Source organism: Chinchilla lanigera, unplaced genomic scaffold, assembly GCF_000276665.1.
Source record: "Chinchilla lanigera isolate Chin_1 unplaced genomic scaffold, ChiLan1.0 scaffold00044, whole genome shotgun sequence".
In the NCBI taxonomy this organism is placed as follows: Eukaryota; Metazoa; Chordata; class Mammalia; order Rodentia; family Chinchillidae; genus Chinchilla; species Chinchilla lanigera.
In genome coordinates, this window is record NW_004955445.1 from 19,253,601 (window position 1) to 19,259,893 (window position 6,293).

Below are 6,293 nucleotides of genomic sequence, written 5' to 3' on the forward strand. Positions count from 1 at the left end.
CCCAACTGCCCAAGCAGAGACAGCCCCTGGCAGGAGCCCAGCTTGAGGCCAAACGGAGATTGTACCAGCAGCTCTGTCACACACCCCCCAGCCCTGCACGGAGGTGACTGTGGGAAGTGCTTTGTAAAGTGCTATACGCTTGAGAGTGATAATTATCACATGTGCCCTTAAGGCAAAAGAGCTCTGTGACTTGTCATTCAAGGGAGGGCAAAGATGGGGTGAGAGGAGGGAGAGTAACACTCTCTGGACCCAGCAGCACCTCAGCCCCAGGAAGGGCACTGAGCAAGCTGCAGAGACAAAGGGGTGGCAGCCAGACCACCAGGGCAGGCGGGAAGTCGGGCAACGGTTCAGAGAGGCCAAGGGTCACCTGCATGACTGGGAAACATGGGAGACGATGAGGCCCTGCGGCCCAGCCAAGAGCAATCCACGAGCCTCAGCCACCCCCAACAAAACAAAGGCAAGAATAGTTCCTGCTTCTCCAGCCCATGGCCGCCACCTCTGATCAGATGGGCCCTATTCAAGGGGGCCTCGAAGTCCAAGGTGAAGCATCAAGACACAGGGACACCATCGCAGGTCACAGGCAGGCAAGGACTGAGGCAGGAACAGGGTCTGGGAGGGCTGGATGGAGCTGGTGACTTCTGATCAATCCAACAACCAAGCCTGCCTGTCTCCAGGAAGCTTTCCCACCACTCTCTGCCGCACAGAACATTCCAACCACAGACCACGGTGACCAGTAACTGCCCTGGGACTTCCAGATCAGCTAGCCTGCAGGAGTCCAGGTTTCCTGCCTCCTCGGGGAACATCAGGCACTTACTGTATGCAGGGACCGCAGGCAAGCACTTAGCACACTTTGGCTGTGCTGATACTCATACCACCTTGTCAAAGCTGGTACTAGCACTGTCATCCCCATTTCATGGATGGGGGAACTGAGGCTCAGAGAAGTCATTTTCCCACCATCATACACAGCACACCAGTGGCTACACCAGGACTCAAACCCACAGCCAATTGGTTTTAAAGGTCTTTCTACTTCCATGGCACGCAAGAGGACTGGACTCCAGGTCTGAATGGAGACCCAGCAGCCAGACCTGGAAGGCCAGAGAATCAGGGTCACCCACCCCCAGCATCAGCTGGGAAAAATGTCAGCCACACCGGGCTCAACAGAAATCAGACACCAGAAGTCTGGGCTCACACCTCACTTTCTGGGTGACAGTACCCGAGCCCTAAGCTTCTCAGCCTCAATCTCTTCCTTGCGACAGAATAAAAATTTTACTCACCTCCAGGAGGGGACAACCTGACTGTGATCCAGCTCTGGAGGATACAATGTGCGGATATCAATATGAGGCAAAGTAAAATGAAGGCCGTACATTTGGACAAAGCAGCCTGAGAGGGGCTAATCAGTCCTTAACAGGGAGGCCATGCTTCCGGATGCCACTTGGAGCCAGTTTCCACCAGCATCCGCCCTCGGTTTATGCCCGCCCCAGAGCCCAGCAGGCCCAAGGATTCAAAAGACCCAATCCTACAGCCTCCAACAGCTACACAGCCTTCACCTCCTACCCATCTCAGACACCCAGCCCCACCCTGGCACCAAAGAGGACTCAGTCGGGCCTGTCCCTGGAGAAGACAGCAGCCATGGGCCCATCCTAGAATCTCTAAGAACAAAGAGCACACACTGTGCAGATGAGAAAACAAGACCATGACATGCAGGGGCTGGGCCCAGACCATTCAACTTCTCCCTTCCAGCTTCTCCTTTTATTCTAGAACTTCTCAGGATAGTTTTAGGGGCAGGGAGAGCAGAAGGGACCAAGTGTCAAAAGACAGATCTGTACTTTTCTTCTAGCTTGGGTAATTTGTCCTGCGTCTTTATGGCCTCATTTCCCCCATAGTGAACAAAGAAGGTCTGAATAGATCAGGAATGACAAACAAATGGCGTACATACAATAGTCTCCCATCCTCTACCCATGGCAGACATTACTAATCTATCACCACACTCTTTCCCACAAAGTCAAGTCTGGACCTCAAAATGCTTTTCAGCACAACACTTCAAGTCTGTGGGATTTGAGCTCAAGGCCAAAAGAGGACTGGATGATATCTAAGCCAGAGGAAGGAAGGGAAGAAGGACAAAAAAAGATGTAATATTTACTGAACATTCATAGATTCCAGCCACTGGGATTATGTTAGCAGACTTAATTCTCACAAAGGAGGCAATCGGAGGCCGAGGTTCACAGAGGCTAAGCACCTTGACTTTGGACTTTCATCTGGGAATGAGGTTGGAATACAGGGGCAAGCCCAAGGCAGCCACTAAGTGAAACTCCTGCCCTTTTCCTGTGAGGTACAAGTCCCATGACCACTCCCCAGTTTCAGAAACTCAAACCCAGGAAGGAGCCTCAGCAGCCAAAAAAAGAAGGATCTCAGCTCATGTCTAGCACTTCCCCACCCGTACTTATTGAGCACCTAATTTGTGTAAAATACTTTATTTCTGTTGCTTCAGGACAACGTGGAACCCATGATTCACTATTCCACTGCTTAGATGAGGAAACTGAGGCCCCACCAGAGGAAGTGCCCCTCCCCAATTCAAATGGAAACCAGAGCAGTTTCCCAGGGAGATAAAGGGGGTGGAGGGAGGAGGAGCAGAGGGGGGAAGTAAAGGGCTGTGGGAACCCAAGAGAGAGAGAGAGGAGCAAGAGGAGCAGCGGCCACAAGCAGAGGCAGGAAATGAGGCTCTGCTCAAAGACCCAGAGCGGGGAGTGGGGCCTTCACAGGACCTCTGAGGCCTGCAGGGACCTAGGCAGCCCTAGGGAGTGCCCAGCACTGGGGCCTAGGCCTGGCCCTGTCACTTGAGAGACCTGGGCAAGTGGCTTTTCCTCTCTGGGTCTTAGCATTTCTGGAAAACACGCCCAATCTCATCTCCCACAGGCTCTCAAGAAGCTGAGCAGGGCTGGACTGGGCTGCCTTCTCTGCCTCACACAGAGAAGGCTCGGGGAGGGAAGGGAGGGGCTCAAGGTCACCCAGCACATCGGTGACCTTAACTGCCAATGTCCTCTCCTAGACCAGCCCTTCGGATTCAATGAGATCATCCATTCAAGGCTGTGAGCGCACAGCTGGTGAGGCCATAAGATGCCAACTGACCTGCCCAATATAACATGGCACAAAGCGGGATCCATTTTCTGAGAATCTACTGGTGCCAGGCACTGGGCACAGAGCCCTCTTTTAATCCTAACCCGGAAGATACTTGCTGCCCCATTTTCAAGCTGAAGAAACTAAGTCTCTGGCAGATACAGTGAATGACCCAAAGACACACAGCAAGTGGGATAGTGAGAACTTGAACCCAGGCCCATCCAACTTGAAAGCACTTAATGTCACCATCTCTGTAGCTGACGCTCCCTGCTCCTCACCTCACTCCCAGCTTCCACCCTGCTCCCCCTCATCATGCTTCCCTAATCTCTGGCTTCCCTAATCTCTGGCTCTCTGGCTGTCTGGCCTTCCTGCTGTTGAACTCCTACTTCATCTTAAAAGCCCAGCCTCACATGCCTTCTCCTCTTGAGACCTGGTTAAGCCCACTCACACATCCATTTCCACAGGCACCTGGTCAGCTTCCTGGCTTCCGCCGCACCTCCAGCAGGCCCTCAAGAAGCTGAGTGGGGCTGGACTATGGCCGGCTCCTCAGCATGAGAACGTTCAGATAGAGGACGCCACTCAGACCTTGTGTAAAGATGGTGCCAAGCTCCTCCCCAAGGCCTGGGGCCCCCACCAGGTCCAGCCCTGCTGATAACAAGGCCTGGCTTTACCTCTCACTCCCTGCATTCTGTGTTCCAGCCTCAAGGCTTCCTCTGGGTTCCACGCTCCTCCACTCAGGGCCTTTGCATGTGCACTCCCGGCTGCCTGGCCCACCTTCCCCTAGCTCCATGCCTGGCCAACCCCCTCATGCTTCCTTCAGGGTTTCCCCGTTCCCAGGCCTCTCTCTGAGCCTTTATCTCATCTGCGACTGTATATTAATTTGTCTTGCAACTTGTTTGCTATTTGGCTCCAGAGTCAAACTTCTGGGAGGCTGGGAACCTGATCACAATTCCCCAGCAAGTACCCACTAGACTGCCCACTGCCCACTACCCCAGGAGCCCTAAAAAGTATCTTACACAGGAGGGAAAAAATTAAAAAGTACAAGCTCCAGATCTTTGCTGCCTGTCCTGCATTTGAGCACCACCTCCTGAAAGCCCTCCACACCAACCCACTGCAACACTGCTCAGCCCGTCCAAAGCTTCTGTGTACAGAAGGCGCCCAATGCGCAGTCATCAGGAGCTGGTATCTAGGCAGGTTTGGGGGAACAAGGTCAGCTGAGGACCAGGACTGTGAGTGGGAAGGGGTCTGTCAGCAGCCACTGAGCCATGTCCTCCCCCCGCCGACCCACGGGTGAAAATCAGGGGGGAAGCCAAAGCAAGAGCCAGGCTGTAGGCTGGAGACAACTCACAGCCCCAAGAGAACCCAGGGAGCAGGAGCAGACAGTGGGGCTGGGAGAGGCAGGCCCCAGCCAAGCCTGGATGGGAGGCTGACATGGGGTCCTGGGGTTCCTGGAGGGGAAGGCTCTCCTGGCAGAGACCTGATCAGGCCCAGGGGTGCACCTGAGGGCCAAGGCAGGCAGTCAGCTGAGAGAGGTGACACACAGTAAGTCACTTCCCGGGGTGGAAAGACCACATCACTATAGCACACACACACCACATCCCCAGAAAGGTCTCATGGCTTCCATCAATCATGCAGCTTCTCCGACACTGCTGTGGGCCTGTCCCATCCTGGGCAACCATGGATACCTAAGAGGGGTTCAAGGGCAGTCAGACTGGGCGGGGCCTCTGACATCGAGGTGCCAATCCAGCTTCCTACTGTGTAGCCTTGGTGAAGTCATTTCCCCTTTCTGAGCAGTAAGATGAGGACAGACAAGAGTTCCTGCCTCCTAGGTGTTCAGGAGCTATTGCTACTATTGCTCCATTTTAGACTTGACAAAACTGAGGCCAGCAGGAGCAGTGAGTTGCCTAGGGTCACATGGATGTGGGTGGCAGGGTGGTGTCACAACTGTTTCTTTTTCAAAGGGTTCTAGGGCACCTTTCTGGGCACTAACCCATCCTCTTCTGAAAAGGAGCTCCAGTGCAGCCAGCAACCTCACACCCTCCCCACCTTGGGCAATTCGACCAGCACAGGACTCATTTACTGAGCACTGTACCTGCCTTAGCTGCATAAGCACATAGAATCTTCACCTGAGGAGCCCCATTTTACATATGGGACTACAAGGGTAGTCCCTTGGCCAGTCATCCAGACAGACGAGAAGCATAGGTTTCTCCTTCACTTCACCTCTCTGGGGCAGGGTCAAGCCTGGCCCACCCTGGAAACCAAGTCTGATCTCAGCTGCACTGTGGGTAGGCTTGGCCTCACCAGGTGACCCAGGACCACTACCCCAGTTGCATATAGGCCATGAGGCTCAGCCTTGCCCAGAGCCCCACAAGCCCCTGCGTCCACTCTACAGTCCCACTGAAGAACCCAGGGACCCTGTGCATTTCCCACAGGTGGGTCCCTTCCACTCACCGCACCCTTGACCCGATCGGCGGTCCCCCGGGCCACCTACACTGGCATGGCTCAGAAAGGACAAGCTGTGTCTGAGAACACACAGGATGGCAAGTGGTGGCCAGGTGGGGACTCAAACTCGTCCACAGCCCCTGTCCAGGTAAGCAAGTGGACCTAGCTTGGTAGCAAACCCCAAAACTTTTGCCAACTTCTGAGCCGCTGGTTGCTGGGCCTGCTCAGGGGCGGGGCTGGGGGCTGTGTGGACCGAGCGCAGTGTGGCCCAGTCCCTTCTAGGCCAGCAACCAGGCCGAAAGGAGGCTCCACGAGGGCAGGGAGAGTCCGGCGGCCTGGCCAGCGCCCCCGCCCGAGCGCCCCTCGCCGCGCTCGGCCGCCGCCCCCATTCTCCCTGGGGTGGGGGGTGCCTGGCCCGGCAGCCGTAGCCAGAGGCGAGGCCGATTGGCTCAGATTTCGGATTTGGCCTAGACCTGGCCGGGGCTCGGCCGGGCTCTCCCGCGTCTCCGCCGGCAGGGAGGAGGCGAGCCAGAGGGGGGGGGGGTCCCCGCGCGGTTGGGACCCCGGTGCTCTCCGCCCAGCACCCTCCCCCCGCGGCATCACAACAAAAGGCCGCGCCGGGCAGGTCCCCCCAGCCGCCCAACGCTGGGGATCGCGGCTCGGCCCAGCGGGTGCGCGGTGGGGAATGGACAGGAGCCCCGCGGGCCCGCGATCGGGCACCGGAGGCCTCGGGGCGC

At 56.2% G+C, this 6,293-nt stretch overlaps 1 long non-coding RNA gene across 1 annotated transcript in view; it reads left to right on the forward strand.

Moving 5' to 3' along the window:
* Window positions 1-4,108: 4,108 nt before the first annotated feature.
* The window catches only part of LOC106149431, an 8,016-nt gene continuing 5,831 nt past the window's right edge, over window positions 4,109-6,293 (forward strand). Inside the window, exons 1-2 of the long non-coding RNA XR_001235620.1 lie at window positions 4,109-5,009; window positions 5,547-5,704. This is a non-coding gene — a long non-coding RNA (uncharacterized LOC106149431). The remainder of the gene's footprint in view (window positions 5,010-5,546; window positions 5,705-6,293) is intronic.